Source organism: Anguilla rostrata, chromosome 8, assembly GCF_018555375.3.
Source record: "Anguilla rostrata isolate EN2019 chromosome 8, ASM1855537v3, whole genome shotgun sequence".
NCBI classification, from domain to species: Eukaryota; Metazoa; Chordata; class Actinopteri; order Anguilliformes; family Anguillidae; genus Anguilla; species Anguilla rostrata.
In genome coordinates, this window is record NC_057940.1 from 6,804,270 (window position 1) to 6,822,838 (window position 18,569).

Consider the following 18,569-nt stretch of genomic DNA (forward strand, 5'->3'; position numbering starts at 1 on the left):
ACGACCCGTTGAAATGACCAAAGACACAGTGACTGGAACAGTCAGTGTAAATATGGACTGCAGTAAATGGAGATTGAATGGTAGTTTTTTTTTTCTTCTTCTTGCAGATAAGAGGTTACCCTATGACGCAACGCCGTTACCTGAAACCGCGGGTTGATTTCTCGTACACTTTATCTTAAATCAGTTAAACAAGTAGCTGTGACCACAGCTGCAGGTATTGACTTTTTCATTTCGGCAAATTGAGAACGAGACAGGGAATCGATTAAGCTGCTCTGTGGCTGCCAGTGGCGCTTTGAACTGAGGCTAAAACTGATGTTTAAATTAGGCCCCTGACCTCATTATGGGACTTACTTTCACATATATTATATATTAATTATATTATATTATATTATATTATATTATATTATATTATATTTCTATGGAATTGCATACAGCATAAAAGTGGTGAACGGCTGCACAATTTGACAATGTGTACACAAAGGCTTGCTGGATAATCTTATTACATGTCACAGCAATGGGGGAATTGACAGAGATATGTGTGACAAGGAAAGATAGATGGTTGGCAAACCATATGTGTATATTAGAGCATAAATGCATGCAAAAACATACAAGACAGCACAAGATTGTGGGAATATATTTTAACAATTTGTAAGAGATCCCATACGTTTAATACATCCAAAGGAATTTAGGGGCGTCTTCCGTTCTGGAACAAAGGTCTTGCAGAGGCTTGCCCGTCCAAGGTTTTCCGCTTTTGATTCATCTTGCGCTTTCTTCTTCTTTCATAACCAGCCACGTCGATGAATGGAAGCTATTGGTCAGCTTTGCATATCTCTACCCATCCCACATTCACGGTAATGCATCAGTGTCTTGAACATGACAGTGAATATATGGAGTTTAATATACCTAAAATGAAGTTACGCCTGGAGACATATCGGCAATTTACACACACACACACACACACGCACACACATATATGCGCATTATAATTTTATATTACACTTTCCAAAAAAATAATAATATTTTTCTTGTTATTATTACTATTATCTTTATTACAGCATATAAAATTATTATGCAGAGGTCTTCCTTGACGGTGTGTGTTTCCCAGCGCATGATAGATCGCGGATCACATTAATAATTGGTCTGTCCATGAATATTTTACCGCCTCCGAGGGAAAAAACAAATTGTGTGTGATTTACGCACCGGCGGCGATGGCTTTTATTTGTCACGCTGCGATGAATTTTAAGCAGGCTTCAGCTGGGACCTCCGCCAGAATCTCCGCAAGGACCACAAGAGGGCTTTTTGTTCGTTTAGGAGACATTAAGCGACCTAACGAGCGAACATTGCAAATTAAGCCCCTTTTTCATGCTTTTGCCGTGTCCTTTTTTTTGAAGGCGGCAGGGATTCGCGGAACGTGTGTGACCGAATCAATGGAGATCTCGCTATCTAATTAATTTACTGCCCCGTTAGCGCTGCTGACACCCGTTAATTGAGGGGTAATTAGCGCGGAGCCGCAATTATTCCACCCTCCTCTGGAGGTAGGTAAATGCTTGGGCGTGCCACAGGTGCGTGGGCGAGACCTCCGAGGGACGAACGTCGTTAACACGCGCGTCCTTTTGATAATGGCAATTTCCAGAGCTTTAGAGAGTGTGTAAATGTCTGTGTGGAGACTTTGTGAAGTCCATGATGGAGCGGTTTATCCATACAATGGGCATCATTTACTGGCCACCCACTGCTCACTACAGTCAGCCATGCAATGCAACGATTCATTCATTCATTCAGCCAGGTATGTTCCAAAATTCCCTCTGTACTGCAGTGAAGTGTAGCATAATGGCTGGGGCAGTGGTAACCAGCTGTGTTCCTGGAGATCTACCGTCACCTAGGTTTTCATTTCAACCCTAATTTTGCACATCTGATTCTACTAGCTAGCAGCTCAACGAGATGTTGAATGAGGTCTGCTTTGCCAGGGGCTGGATTGAAAACCTACGGGACGGTAGATCTCCAGGAACGGGGTTGGTTGCCACTCGGCTAGGGTGCTAGGTTTACAACTCTAAGGTCATAGTTTTGATTCCCAGGTGGGGTGCTATCCCCGTACCCTTGAGTAAGGCACATAAGCAGAATTCCTTCAGCTGTATAAATGGATTGTATGCAAAGAATGTAAACTGGGCAAGTCCCTATGGATTAGAGCATCTGCTCTCAGTGCCTTAAAAGCAAATGTAAAATTCAGGACCGGAGCAGAGACTTGGTTCCTCTCGTCACCCCAAATCCAAATTGTGGGCGTTTACCCGGGGAGGAACGGCAGATGCGCCGACGTACGACGGGGCCGGGTTTTCTCATGACGCGATGCCACGGTTACGCCGATGACATCACGGCATGCGCGTCAGAGCCCCGTGGCTTTCAGCAGCCGAACCGGTGAGGGAGGTTCGGCGGCGCTGGCTGTTGAAGTCGCTCATAATTGCAGTTGAAAGTTAGAGAGAGAGAGATCAATCCCACCACGAGAAACAGACCCTTCCAATCAGGAGAGCTGAAGGTCAGCAGTCTTTTCCCTGCACGGCCGTAGCTGGGCTGGGGGTGATTCGATCCGCTCTCGTCCCACTGCAATAGGCAGGTAAAAGGTCACGGGCGTGTAAGTGGTGCGGTCTGAACTTTAAGTTTCCGCGTTTCGTAGTTATCCCATTTCAGCGCGGTCAAAGACAAAGCGATGCGTTCTGAATTAAACTAGTTCAAGGGGCGCAGGTCTCCTTTCGTGTGTGCACGCGAGCTCTGCTGGGTAGGATCATGGCTGGGTAGGGAAATGGCGAGCACCGTTGGGCTAAATGGCCTGTTCTCCTCATTATGTTATGTTATGGTTGCCACAGAACATTTCTCTGTGCATGCTTCAGGATCACTGGTGCAGAGGGAATTCATTGTGGCGCAGCTACAGCATATGGCTCTTTGTAACAATGTAACAGCGTAACAAATGCATGCATCGGTAATAATGTAACAAATGCTTCTATCGCAATGAAGCAAATTTACAATGGCATACAATGCAGTGAATGCAGCTGTGCAATGGATGTAACGAATGAGTTCTGGACCAGGCTGGTTGTTACACACACACTGTGCTCAGGTGTGTTCGGGTTGGAATCCCTCATTGTCACGTTTACATTTACGTATATGGAACTCTGTATCCAAATAGCACATCTTAACAAATTACATAAAATATATGAACATACAGTGCAGCTTAATATCTTCTTTTTAAAAAATAATTATTTATTTTTACAATTTTTAATCAATTTAGAGATGGTATGTTAAATTTGCAGCTGTAGTAGCAGAAATAATTATTTTTCTGCGATTAAATATCATTACACTAATATCATAAGCAGAACTGTAACATGTGCTTAAATGAATGACAGTTTGTTTTACTGTAATTGTTGCAGTCACTTGATATGTCATTGGGCCAAATATGTCTCTGTCAGTCATTACAACAGTGTTTTAATTAATTACAGTGTCAATCCGAACCAGTAGGGGGCAGCATTCAGCTGTATCCAGCCACCACAATGGCTGAGGAGAATGGACAAGATCAAGACTGTTTACTACAACTCAGATCAACCGGCCTTTCTTGTTTCTCCAACAAGATTTTACATAAGCAGGTAATGAACATTTAAAAAATATCACCAAGCTTCAAGTTGTAGTATATGGCTGCATTTATTGTGCAGAGCGGAAATATATATGAATACATATATATGTTTCTGTTTGATAGAAAGGTTTCATGAAAAAAAAAACACACTTTATTTTTCCACCCCCCCTAAAAAAAAAAAGCAATTTGTCAAATTTGGATAATTTATAAGAAAGGGTAACCAAGGCAACATTGATCTAACGCGGGGGATGGGGGGGATGGTGCGGTCGGATGGCGATCGTGAAAAATGACTCCCCGCGTCTGCGAGACACTTCTGCTGATGGCTTTGATTTGTCATCCTCAGTTTTGACATTTTTCATCCTGGCATCCAATCTATGTGACAGGCGGATATTTTCTAAATCTTCGCCGCCGCGGACCAGAATCACGGGCTATTTTTCTCCCGCCTCCCCTCTCCTACGGAAAAGGCTGGGAGACGAGAGAGATTCTCTTGCGTTTTCATCCCCGGTCCCGTTTTTAAACGGAACAATTACATGTAGAATGCGCCCTGGGACTGCAGCGCTTAGGCCGTAGTATTATTAAATTGAATTGTGTGTGTGTGCGTGTGTGTGTGTGTGCATGTACGTGTGTGTGTGCATGCATGTAAGTATGTGCGTGTGTGCGTGCACATAAGTTGTGTGTGTGTGTGTGTGTGTGCATGCATGTAAGTATGTGCGTGTGTGTGCGCGTGTGCGCGTGCATGTACGTGCGTGTGTGTGTGTGCCTGCGTGTGTGTATGTGCGCGTGTGTGTATGTGTGTATGTGCGTGTGTCTGCATGTGTGTGTGAGTTCATGTATGTGCTGTGTGTGTGTGCATACGTGTGTGTGTGTGTGTGTGTGTGTGTGTGTGTGTGTGTGTGTGTGTGTGTATATGCCTGTGAGCTTCACGGGACTGTCTCTGATAACAAGCCACAGAGGCAGCGGTAAAATTCTTTCAAATTTCTACCTTGATGCGAACCCACCAATTATGCTGCAGCGTTTTTCTGAAATTGAGCCGCAAAATACTACCAATCTCGTCCAGGAAGAAGTAGATTGATTTCCCGGCTCCCGTGATGCCTCGGCCCCACACCGCTTTGCTCGGATCATTGGCACGCTCGTGACACCGCAGACTAATCCACCTGAAGTTTCTCCCCGGGATTGGCCTTGAATTACGCTTTTTAAAGAGCTCGTTTACATATGGAAATCAATTCATGCCCCATCACCCCGAGTTTATCACCTGTATGTGTGTGTGTGTTTACATGCATTTACTGGAGAAATTTATTTGGTTTGGAAAAAATGTGGCCATTTATCCACGTCATGTGTCTCCCAAGCTATAGTTTGCCTGAAATAATTTACCATAGCTGTATCTGTCTGCCTGTCTGTCTGTCTGCCTGCCTGCCTGCCTGCCTGTCTGCCTGCCTGCCTGTCTGTCAGTCTGTCTGTCAACCTGTGAATCTACCTATAGCACCCAGCAGGAGTAATATTCAGGAAAATAACCTGATTCTGATATATTTTTAACAGAGCTATCATAGGCAGTGATTGTTTATTGTACACTTCTCATTTGGACGTGGCTGTGCGGCATGAACGGTCTATGCGGTCGTTCAGGGCCACAACCAGAAATGATCCACACGATTAAGGTTGTAAATATTTTCTTTGAAAGACATTTTAATTGTGCAGTATTCAGAGAGCGCAAATAGCTTTTTCCACTGCTATCGTTCTCGCACCGGTTCCCCCCCCCCCCCCCGTCCATATTTAAGGGCCAGCGGAAATCCCAGAGCCCGTTTCGTTTTGGGCCGGGCCGAACCGGGCCGTTCGCCGAGGCCGCTGGGAGACGGTGAGATCGGAGGAGGCGCGGGAACGCCGGATCGCTTTCGTAAGTGCCAGCGGGTCGCTCGCTGCAGTTCGCGCCCCTCGTCCAGCGCCGCGTCGGCCACAGAAGAGAGGGGGGCTGTTATTAAAACCTGAAAATTAAGGTCCAGGTCCTGCCACCAATAATTTGCAACCGTGGGGTAATAATGGGAGCTCCGGGGGGTGGGGGGGGGGGCTGAAATTAATTTCCATATGAATCACGGTATCAATAAAAATGCAACACGGCTATCCGGGAAAACCTGCCCTTTGGGATCGGGAATTTCGGTGGCAACCTTTCTGCGGAATGTTTATTTATAAGGTCTTTCAAATGAAGTTATGGGTCAGTAGCATCAGCAGTTTTTTTTTTAGTTTTTTTTTTTTACTTATCTATTTACAAAAGAAAAATGAAGCTGGTCTTCTCTCAAATGCTTCATCGGAATGTATGTAAAAAATAAATAAATACAAAAGCACGTTCCTACCTTCGATTCAAATTGATACTACCCATAACCAAAAGACATGTATTTCTACTGGCATAGCACTTTCCGCGTATGAATATTGCAACATAATACCATAAGACCGTGTGGTATATGGATAGGAAGGGTCCATTCAGCCCATAGTTTGTTTTCCACTGGCTTGAAATGTGCCTGTTTTTCACTGGGGAGTGACATTAACTTACCCGTTCCCATTAATGTAATCATTTGCAATAAAAATGCATTTTTTTATTAACATGTATTTTCTAACTAACGATCTAAATCTGAGTTATACATAAAAATGCGGTTCCCACAGTGAGCCTTGGCTGAGATCATAAATACCTTTGGTGAGTGTCATAGTTGGCATTCTACCAATCGACAAGCAATTCCCAGGGTTTTTATCTCTGCACAGTTACAAATATATTTTAAGAGGCTGATGAAGCCACGTGAAATTATTAGCTTGACTCAAAATAAAAGTTATTGTTTATCTCAGTTAAACGTCCCATGGTGCTCTCGTATTGATCGATCAACGCGTAGCTACAAATGATTGTATTCAGTATGATTTTAGCCAATCGTATTTATCTGGAGGTAGATTTTCTCAATTTCGGCACACCTCTGCACGTGAGCAGATTAGAACCCCTTGTTTTAAGATTACCGTTATTAAATAATTCAAATTGGGTATTGATAGCGCCTCAGTTTTTTTGCCTTCAGGTAAAATTTATCCCCTGGAAGCCTGCTTTATTTTATGGATTTGTCACACATTCTTCCGGCGACAAAGGTTTATCACGCGGACCTCATCATTTCCCCCTCATATTTCACCCCTCCGTGACCTTTTACACGTCTTTCTATCTCTCCGTTATATATCTTGGAGTCTGCCGAGGCACCCAGCCCATTGGCTGAGAGCGCCCAACCCCACCGTCTCCGAGGCGCAGTCTCCCGGTGAACTTTGACCTCCGGGGTCCGACTCTCCATTTTATTGTGGCCAGCTGCATCTCTAATTTCCTCTGAGGGTTTTTATATTGCTGGAAAAAAAAAAGGCTGTTTGTTCGTCAGGCTCGCGTTCGTTTTTTTGATTCAGACATACCCACAAACATCGCCTCAGGACTCATAAAAAAGAAAATAGCTGATGTTTTCAAGATCAGACATGACCTGTGGAGAACAGGCGTACCGTAATCCCGATCCGACTAAATTGTAAATGCAATGCAAAAGGTAACGGTTGAGCGTTAGGTGTGAGGTCATTGTGGTTTCTGGGCCATATCTCCTTTTTATTTACAGACAGTTCTGTGGGCACTGATGGTCATTCAGCATTATGTTTCTAACTGTAGCTCAGCTGAATGCTAACAGACTTTATATTGGATTTGGTGATCTGCACACGGAGATAATTTAGAATTAAGAACTGCAATGACACTCTGTAGATTACAGATGGTGTGGAGACATGGCAGTTCAGAAGGAGACAGAAGGAGAATGTGAGAAGATTTTGTTGCTTGAGCGAGCTGATGTATCTGTTCAGACTGGAACTAGAGCTGCCCGTGTTTGCAAATAAACATTTGACTCCCCGTTAAGACAAGCATTCGAACGCAGCTTAAGATCTACAACAGTTTGCACAGGTGAATTGATTAATTTATTAAATTAACTGTATGTGAATGTAGACTCTGCATCCCGTCAGCCATTGCAACCCGGAATTAAATTTGATCAGAAAGCTGGAGTTTCTGGGACTTTAAAAGATAAAAAAAATCCTAGTGACTTAATTTCAAGTGGACAGGTAGGGTTTGCTTGATAATTGCTTATATAAAATCAAATTAGTTTCCAAAAGGATTTTTAAAAGGCTCCACAATTTAATTTGCAGTGTTCTTGCATTACAGCAACGTCAGATTTGGGGAAAAATATATTAAAAATCCATGAGACTCCACCAAGTACGGTACGCCTCAGTTTCTGCTCTGAAAAGGTTTTAAGGATTTTGCGCACTAACAGACTGAAAACGGACGAGGCAGCCGATTCACACCTTTTCGCCTCCTGTTCCGTCTCACTAATTTTAAAATAAGGACCGCGCCGCAAAAAACTCTTTAAACGCGCATCGACACGCTATTGATCTCGCCCGGTGCGGCTCGGAAGGCCTCTCGTCCCCACGGGGAATGAATCCCATCAATTCCCGCCTGTGCCGGTCAGGGCGGACACAAAGACCGGCCGTTTTGGGCGAAAGCGGCCCTCTCCTCGGCTCTGGGGCCCGGCCCCGCTGCGGTTTTAAACCTCACCGGCACTTTGTTCCTCACCGTGAGTGGATGAATTTTAAGCGAGTGTCACATTTCTTTTTTTTTTTTTTTTTTTTTTGTCACATCAAGTTCTTTCACATCGTCACGATTTTGGCGACTGCTGAAATGAAGGGGAAATACTGTGCTAAAATTTGGAGGGGGTGGGGTGGGGTGGGGTGGGGGGGGATTCATTATTCGGAGTCAAGGACAAAGCACCATAGCGGTTAGATTGAATGCCCCCCAGTGTTAATTAATAGTTAATTAATCATTCCAAGTAATAGCCGGGCTATTTGACAGGGTCTTGCCCTTCGCCAGAGATTCATAACCGTGAGGCATTGCTGATTTGTTCATTTGCATTTTATCAATCAAACAGCAGCTGACTAACTAACGGGGAAGGAGTTGATGCGTTTGCCGAACACTCATTGGTCTCCGCAATTGACCTAGTATAGTTATTAGGGTGAAAACGCGTCACTTAATGAGCAATCGGTCAAATCTCCGGCACGTTCCGGGCCAACTACCCATAATTCAGCCTTAAAACCGCTTGCAATTTATTACTATTAAACAGACAGCCTGAAAAACGTCGGGTTTTTAATCAGAGAGTAAAAGCATTTGAGTGTTTAGCGTTGATTCTTGGATATAATTTACCTGGCATAGGCCGATTAATTTTGGGACGTTGCCGTCACAACCGGCGATTACATTTTTACTGAAGGTGTTGGCTGCTGAAGGAGTATTGCATTTTTTTTTTTGTTTCCATGTTTATATGTCCGCGCTTTGCTGAAGGCGAAAAGGAGAGCGTGCGCAGTGTGTTTAGCATAGCTCTGTAGCTACATTAGATAGCCGAGATGGGTCAAGTCCAGGGTTTTGTATCAAAGAAAAGCACTGAGGTGGGAAATTAACAGACATAAGATATAAAAAAATAAGATTCCCCCAACATATTCCCTGGAAAAAAAAATCCAGTCTAAACTAGGCCCCAGTTATGACTCATTTTACTTTTTTTTTTTTTTACGATTTCAAGGATTGGCATTCTCCATGATTAAATGGTTGAAATAGGCACGTCAACTCCCCCCCCCACCCCCAGAAAAAAAAGAAAAGTACGCAGATTTCAAAAATGGATCATGGATCTATGGTGATTTATAGCACTTATATCCAGGGTTTAAGTGGGAAACACTTAATATGATACTCTGCAGGGGGAAGATGATGGATGGCTAATCGAGTCAGTTCAACTTACCATATGTGTACCGTTGACCTGGGTGTCAGTGGTCAGGTGAGTGCCTTCCCCCCCCACCACCACCCCACCGCCCGGCAGTTTCCATGGAAACGGGTGATGAGTAGGGGGGTTGGGGGAAGAGTCGGTGGCTGCAGTAGCGGCAGCAGCAGCAGAAGAAAGGTCACCCCAATTCTGGGTCCTCCGCCGCTCCGCGCCCAGATTGCTTTCGGCTGTTCGGCTGAACACCCAGAAATCGGCTCGTGCGGCAGGGGCAGCTCGTGACAAAGCTCTGCTGCAGTGAAGTTGAAAATTCATTTCATTATTAACATTGTTCATTTTTCACATTAGATTGTGAAGGGAGAGCTTGTACCTTCTCTCTCTCTCTCTCTCTCTCTCTCTCTCTATATATATATATATATATATATATATATTAATTCTCTCTCTCTCTCTCTCTCTATATATATATATATATATATATATATATATATATATATAACCCCAATGTCTGGCCTTAATTTGGTTTATGGCTGATAACAGGATTATCTCTGAAACCTTTATACAGATATCCTGACAAACATAATGATATGTGTGTGTGTCTCCTGAAAAAAGCCCAAGCCCCATTTATTGCTCATAATGGAACAGTATTGCATTACTGTGCCCTGGCGTTATTTCCTGTTATTGGTCTAATGTTTCTTAAGGAATGTAATCCAATGAAGAACGATCACTGCGTTATCAGCTGTTGTTGGGAAATGGAGAACAGAATTGGGGGGGGGGGGGGGGGGGGAGAAATGGTGCGAAGCTCAAACTTCATCATCCAGTGAAAAATATTTTTGAAGAAAAGTTATTATTTTAAGAGAATTTTCCAGGTCTACACTCAAAACAATTAAAACTTAGGCTTATTTAATGCAATTTGTGATGCAATGCTATTTATTGGATAGCAAACTCCATTCGCAGTTCTGGTTAATGTGTGTTTTCATATTTGGGTGAAATGTAATTATTGTAATTGTCAGTGTTATCCATGTACACATATATGTAACGTGCAAAATGTTAGAATCAGAATGTTAAAATAATTTGTCTAATAATATTATTCTCTGAAAGATAAGTTCGAGGATTCCTTATTGAAAACAACATTTAACAGTAATCAGTATATGATATTGCAAATTAATTCTGTGCAAAAATTTCACTGTTATGCCTGTTAATGTACAATTTCTTTCATTATTAATGGAAGGGGTTTGTCCTTAACCTTCATTTAAAAAAAAATAATAATTAAGAGTCTCAGCACATTTAATGCTTCAATTATATTGGTTTCATTCATCAAAATAATGAATCTAATAAAAACTAGTCTTGATGTCATTGCTTAAAAGCCAAGAGAGTGATCCAACTGCTTCTGTGTAAAAAAAAAAAAAAAGAACTAAAAAAGAACTGAATTATTAATGACAATGATAATAATAGTTTTATTAAATTATTATTCAAATATATTTTACCCCTTATCTGGATGCTATCACATTGTTTTAATGAGATTTATAAATCATTCAGATGGATTCATTATTCAGGTATTCATGTATTCTTTTTTTTTTTGGGGGGGGGGGGGGGCGGCGATATCTGAAAATGTCAACGCTGAGGTCATTAATTCCTTCATTATCACAATGGAGATTCAGATCCATTATATCCAATGACCTTTTTACCCAGCCAATCCCCAGCCGCCGTTAAAATGGCCCGGGCCGCGAGCTTCCCCCGGATGCCGGGGTGTAACAGCTGGCCTAAGAGATCTGGCGTAATTATGTTAGGAACCAATAGGACGGCCCGAAAATCAATATGCTAAGACAGATGGCAAACAGGATCATGACTGGAGAGCAGCCGGCAGATTAGCCGAGGTAGTCCCGGAGTCTATTAATAGCATTAAAGATATGTGATATAATGCATTTCTGACGAGAAGATGAAAAGAAATTCATTTTTTTTCTCCCCCAATGCCGGTCAGGGATTAGTTCGTGAGGCCGGTTGAATGTTTTAGTGATAATTACGCTGCACTCCATTTTAATGTTGGAATGTCTTCTCTTTTTTTTCAAATATATTATTTTTTTTTTACAGAGCAATCACATACGTTCAAGCAAAGCACCTTCAGCACTTTCAGTCTAAACCTCACCCTTATGTATTTTCTGTTCTGTTCTGTAAAATTATCATCTTAATAACCGGGTGGCTTTCAGTGACCTGTTTTCTTCCCCCTGTACATTGTGCATTTGGTACTGAAAATGTAAATGAAAATTCAAATACATTTAGTACAAATACAAATTTTGTCCCGACAAAGATATCCCTATGCATGTTCAGACTTATTTTATTAAGTTTGTTGACAGCCGTTTTCCTGTGAAGATGATTTTTCATGTAAAGCACCTGATTTAAAAAAACAAAGAAAAACAAACACCCCAGCAGCAGTAAAAAGAAAAAAAAAAGAAAAAGGAAAAAAAGTACGCGGTCTCTTTAAATATAGCAGAGCACATCTGCCCAAGCCCAGCCGAGCCTTCAGAGCGACGGAGAAGATGGATCCGTAGCATCGCGGGGGTGGGGGGGGGGACGCGCGTCCGCGGCGCACACGTGACTCCTGCCCCACCGCCATCCTCCGCCAGCACAGGCGCACCAATGTGCCGTCTGAGAAAATGACTGAGAGGACTTGGGCTGTCACCATGGAGACGGGATTTCTGCCGCCGGTGTGGAATGTCCCGTAACGTTCGGCTCAAGGTTGGGGCGAGATGGAGCGCCCTGCGCCTCTGCGCCTTCCTGCCTGAAAGGACGCTCTGGCCTCCCCTCTCTGAAACAATTAGAAATTAATAAATATAATAGCGTGTGTCCACTGCATTGTAAAAACCTAATAATAATAATAATAATAATCATCACCTTTTTTTAATGGTGTGTTTACTGGTTCATGATTGTGATAGAATATATGTAGGGATAAGCAATTTATTTTCAGTAATTGCGGTTTTCATTCCTGTTGTAAGTATATTTGTTAAAGTAAATAATCTCTAATTCTCTCTCTCTCTCCCTCTCTCTCTGTCTCTCTGTCTGTCTCCTCCCTCTCACCCCCCCTCTCTCTCTCTGTGGAATCACATACGGTATGTAATGTTCTGTGCTATATTTTGTACGCACAGATGCAACTGGAATCACTGTATTATTTCACTCTTTTGACATTAGTTTATGAGGGAGTAAACAAAATCAGATGTACTGTATGTTTATCATTATTTTATTCGTGGGAGAAACCTCATTAGGTACAGTGAGCACATTGAAATGAAACGGTATGAGGAACATTTTTAATCTCCCATAAAATGAGTTCCTGTCATCAAACAGCTCAAATGATAAATTCTCTTTTAAAAAAGGAATACCCTAAATCTTTACAGTCAAGGTTAACTGAGGAATGCATAAAATGTCTTCCTTCAGAAAAGGACACGCTGGAATTCAATGCACGTACAGTATACACACTGTATGGGAAAGACATGTAAAGCCCTATCAGACATGCAAAAGGCTTCCCACAGTGTGGGTTCTGATGAGACGGATGCTTTTGGAAAACCTACCTTTTCTTCCTTTGTTCAAGGTACACAAAGAAAGTAGCCCAGAGGACTGACTTTTCATGTACATTTTCTTTTTTTTTTTAGCAAACAAGATACACTGGAAACCTTTATGTCTTTCCTGGCTGTATTTAAGCTGCGAGCTCAGAAACAGTCATTAACAGTGATCCCCTCCTGTTAAAAAAAAAAAACACAGAACCGCCGATGGCTTTATTAATCAGGAATTGTACATCCGACGTACCTCCTTATCCCCGAAATTCCGCGTTCGTCGAGACAAAATGGGAGGCGAAAAAAAAAAAAAAAACCCCGCTAATTAGAAGAGGAAGCTCGGGCTCCCAGACGCACACTCCTCGCGTCCGCCAGCCACGAGCTAACGACCGCAGTCTTGAAATTGCGGTAATTAATATGCGCAAAGGCTCGACCTCATTGGCCACCCAGGCACCGTTCCTGTAACGAACCCTTGAAAATTGCCATGCTAAAATTGTACTGCTAAAATTGATCTTCAGGCATTCAGGCAGTTGGTATCCAGAGTTGCCTTCCCCTCCCCCCCCCCCCCCCCCCACACCCGTGCCCTCAAAGCATGTCGTATTGTCATCCCTCAAACGGCACAAGTCCATTGCAGAACAATCTCCTGCGATTCTTCTGCGATGAGGCAGCAGCAACATCAACAACGGCAGCGTCAAAAAAAATCAAAGGCAAACACTTTTCTTTGGGATGGGTAGCGGGCAACGGTCCTCCCCGCCGTTCTTGGCACCCCCGTCTCTGTTTCGGCTGCGATGTGGTACCTCCATAAATCCTTCTGGAAGACTGGCAGCGACCAAGAGCCCCTCCATTTTAGACAGACGCAGTGTGAGGGGTGGGGCGGGGGAGGGTTCCTGTCTACTCTGCATATATTTACATGCGGTGCATAAACTGCAGCCTTGAATGTGTTGTTCTCGCCTCTGTCGATCAGGCGATAGAAGGGGGGGGGGGGGCGGGGGGGTGGCGGTGTAACCATTGTTCCCCCGTCCCCCGTCCCCGTCCCCCAGCTGGCACCAGGCATCCCCGCGTACAGGGGGGCACCTGCGTCAGTGTCACACAGGTTCAGCTGGTCACGGGTTGTCTGAGACACGGGTATCACATCCGGGGGGGGGTCGAGGGGGAATAGAGGGGGGTGCCCCCATGCCAACGGCTGCCCGGGCCCCCCCCCCCCTTCCCATTTGGCCCATCCCACCGCCCAGCAACAAGTCGCAAAATCACAGGCGTGCGACAATTCATCCCAGTGGCTTTGGCACAGAGCCAAATGTGCCATCTGTTTCCCATGGCGCTCGCTCGCTCGCTCTCTCTCCCTCTCTCTCTCTCATTCATTTGCCTCCTCTCTCTCTCTCTCTCTCTCTCTCTCTCTCTCTGTTTGCCGATGCCCCACATTTCATAACATGGTGAGATTGCCATCCTTACTTCTCGGTCAGCGACCCGTCAGTCGGGCACGTCCTGCTCCCAACGGTACGTGGCACACTCCGGAGGCAGCATGGCATCGCTGCCAGTCGGCGTCTGCAAAGAAAGGGTACTTGGCACGGAAAGGCGCGTACCCCCCCTCCTCCCATGGGCTGGCACAGGGAACGCCGCGCGGTAATCCTGGCGTTCGCTCCTCCTTCCCCCCTCGCCCCGTTTCCCGACGTCCGGCTTCCTGGAGTCGTCCTCGGAGCTGAAAGCCGCAGGATCTCGCGTAAGGGGGGACCTCTCCTCTCCTCCCGCTCCCGCACCCGCACCCGCACCCGGGACCTCTTTCCGGGGTTTTCCCACCTGGGTCCCCTGGGCGGCGGCCTGGGGCGACTCGCCGGTCCCTCGGGCGTTAGCCTCCCCGCCGCCGCCGCCGTAGCCGTCGCCGTCGTTTCCCGGATAGCGGCAGGACGGGACGCGGCGAGCTCTGCGGAACCCCCGCTACCCGCCCGCCCGCCCGCCAGCCCGCCAGCCGGCCGTCTGAGAACCGAGGCTCACGCGGGAGAGAGAGAGAGAGAGAGAGGGAGAGAAGAAGAATCAATGTCGCATTGATTTGGTGTAAAGATTTTTTTTTTCTTTTTTTTTTTTTTTTGCACATGCAAGACGAGATCGCTTAAGGAGAGCGGCGGGCGGGCGGGACGCGGCGGAGCAAACGAGCCGGCGAATAACGAGGGCGCGAGGAGGAAGCAAACGAGTAAACGTCTCTCCGCGCCCTTTCCTCTCCCCGAAAGCATCGGCGCTAGCCTTCGGGAGGCGATGGATCCTTTAATCGGAGCCGCGTGCAAACAGTTTAAACCCGACGCGTGGAGGCGGGGGGGGGCGGGGGGGGGGGGGATCTAATTACTCAGGCTGGTACACGGAGAGCTCATCTGAATGCCGGGATGCAGATGGCTTTGTGCCTCTTAATGGATCGGGGGGGAAAGAGCCAGCCCGGCGATAAAGGATTTCAGGGTCGTCCTTTTGTGCTGAAGACCTTAACTTGTTTTCGGGAGAAAAGCCCGGCGTTCGCTTTGTGTTACGAGGAGAGACGCGTGCCAACGTGAGCGCTCAACGCGGAAGACGGCACGTGACCCACCCGTGCTGTTTGTGGAAAAAAGACATAAGTAAATAAAAGGAGAAAATCAAACGCACGAAACGAACACACACACACACACGCACAAACATCCATCAAGCTTATCGGTGCATCTTGAGCGCATGGGCGACCGTTAATGATTACTGTAGTAGCTGGAATACCAGTGGCGAGGCTACACGCGCGCAGACACAAAGGAACGGGGCTCTCCGGCCGTCACAAACGTTCCCGGAAACGTTCCGCAGGCGTTCCGGGGACGTTCCGTCCGCGCCTCTCGGCACGCCGGCGACCGGTAATTGGGGAGAAATGTTTTCCAGATGAAAGTCTTCAGTGTTCGGTCTTACTGGAAACAGATGGAGAATGTTCTGCGGTTCGAGCCGCTCGCTGTTCGGAGAGCTCGCTCGCGTGGATTGATAGCAGAAGGGGGGGGGGGGGGGCAATAAAAATTTTAAAAAGCCCTCTGCCTAATTAAAGCCGTTCGATATCTCATTCCCCCGACTCCCGTGCCTTCTGTTAGAAAGCTTGTTTGAGGTCTTGTCTTTTTTTTTTTTCGCACCGCCGCAAAGACGACACCCAAACAGGAAGGAAGCGCAAGTGGCCCAACGACTCGGTTCTGGGTCGTAACCGCGCGCCCGCCGCGTTCTCAGCGTCTTCGCCGAACGAAGATCAGCGTTCTTTTTACGTGACATTTCCGTGCCACTTTGAGAGCAAGGGGGCGAAAGGACAGAGGGCGATTTAAAAAAAAAGGGCGAAGGTGTATAGGAGGCTGTTGGAAGGACCAAGTTGCACCCCTGGATATAAAAAAAAAACAAAAAACACCTGGAACAAAGGAATGAGGCAGTGGAACGAGGCGATGTTTCCGAATACCTCACCAACCTGGGAAACCGACTGACTGCAGACCATGTGACCAAGATTGAACCTTTTGACACTGCTGGAAACGTTTATGTAGCAAATACTTTTGAGGAAACCTCTTGTTACTTCAGTCACCATTTTCTTCAGCACTTTAAATGTTTACAAAATGTTTTTTCAAAGCAAATAGCAGTACTATTATATGTTACCTATCTTAAAAAAAAAAAACTTTAAAAAACAGTGTCATCAATATTCACATAATACAGTAAATCAACCTTTTTGGCTGTTTCAGTACAAAAATACAGTATTCCCATCCAAAAAAAAAAATAGATTTAGACCATTTCTGTCAAGTCACACATGTTCCTGCGAAATATCCCGGATCCTTCCACCCTAAGAAATGAAATAGTATGTCTTTAAAGTACTGCAAAGCACAGTTCCATATGTATATATATGTGTGCCTGTGTGTGTGTGTGTGTGTGTGTGTGGACGTGTCTGTGTGTCTGTGTGTCAGCCTGTGTTTGTGTTTCGCGTCGGAACGAAAATAAAGTCTATTTTAATTTGTTCATTTTGGAAGATCGCGGTTCCAAAGCAATAAGCTTTCTCTCTCTCTCTCTCTGTGTTGACATTAATGTGACACCTGAGAAGCAGATGGATTCCCCAGCAGATGGATTAATGCTGCTTTCAGAAGAAACGGTTTCACCTGACAGGTGTTTCCTGTCCTGCTGCGCCGCTCGAGCTGATGGCAGCTCCAGATGTTCGACTTGTGACGCGGCCAGACGCGCTGGAACAGCCAGTGGAAGCCTTTTTTTCGGTAGGATCCTCCGACAACCGCGTTAGACACGCTCAAATCTTTTTTGTTTCGGGCCGTGATGCGTTAAGCGATTCTGTCAGAATGCAAATACAAATAAACTGCGTCATAGTTGTCATTGCGGTCAGCCTGCCGACTTGCTGCGCGTCTGCCATTTTGTTTGAACAAAAACCTCCATGCGTCCTCCAATGGCATTTCTTACCAAGAGGCCCTCTTGGAACACGATGGCAGTTACATCGAAATGTTTACGGAAGAACTGAACGTGGGGGAGAAGACCGAAAAGCTCAACAGTTCATCCCTCACACCCACCGTTTATCATTTGATGATATGACGGCTACCGTGTGTGCGAAACTTCCAAGTGTCTCGGGTGTGTGAACGAATGTGCCCAAGGTACAGACAGTGTTGATAACCTGACGTCACAGAATTAATCTATTCTGAATTAATAATGAATTAACCAGCGGAATAGTTTTGTCGAACTAGTGGAATATCATTGTGCTGGGGGTATGTTCACGTTTATTTACACACCGCTTCCCTTGAACTGCGTGGACTGCGGCAAATTGCTCACAAAAGCACTCTTCGTCCGTCCTTACAGCCGCACGGTAAAAAGAGCCACAGCTGACCTTACGGGCTGACAAAAATGGTGACCTTTACGAATAAATTCGACAGCTAGAGAGGAGCCTGAAACGGCAGTTTAAATTCAGAGCACCGAGTAATCATTTCAAACACGAGAATAGATGGAAAGAAACGGGGAACTACTAGAACTACTGTGTGTGTGTGTGTGTGTGTGTGCGCGCGTGTGTGTGTGTATGTGCCTAGGAGGGTATCAATCATTAATTAATCATTTACAAAGATTGAAATATTAAAATGTAAAATATATGAAATGATTCTTTTTGTAAACGACACTATTAAAATTCAGAAATGTGAATTTGTAAAGAAGAGGCAGACAGAAAAGTAAAAAAAAAAAAAAGAAGCCAGACAGACAGACAGACAGACAGACACTTTGATTTTGCCTAAAAGCTGCACTTCAAACGATCTTGAGCGGCCGTAGGTGGCGCGGTAGGGGTCGGTGTTGGATGTGCGGGCCTGTCATCGCTGCTTTTTTCATGTCTCCGAGCCAAAGTCCTGACCCCCCTCCAGACTTGAAACGGCGCGGACCGCGGCACGGCCTGGGTCCTCCGGAACGGTTGCCGTGGCAACCAGACCTTTCCGAGCGGGTACCCGAGACCACACAAAATGAGCTCCGGGAGGGAGTATTACTCAGGTGATTTGACATCCAGCGGTGCCGCAGAGATGTCATTTTCGCCCGTCTCTCTGCTTTTCTGGAAAAGAAAGATTTTTGAACAACACTTCGTGACTGTGGGCTGGAAAAAAAAACAGAATGAAATTGCGGTATAAAAGGCACTCAAAC

At 45.2% G+C, this 18,569-nt stretch overlaps 1 long non-coding RNA gene across 1 annotated transcript; it reads left to right on the forward strand.

Moving 5' to 3' along the window:
- The first annotated feature begins 1,332 nt into the window (after nt 1-1,332).
- LOC135260693 (uncharacterized) lies at nt 1,333-13,032 on the forward strand. The gene is made up of 3 exons (XR_010331728.1): nt 1,333-1,535; nt 3,483-3,626; nt 12,543-13,032. It is a non-coding gene; the product is annotated as an uncharacterized LOC135260693 (long non-coding RNA).
- The last annotated feature ends 5,537 nt before the right edge of the window (nt 13,033-18,569 follow it).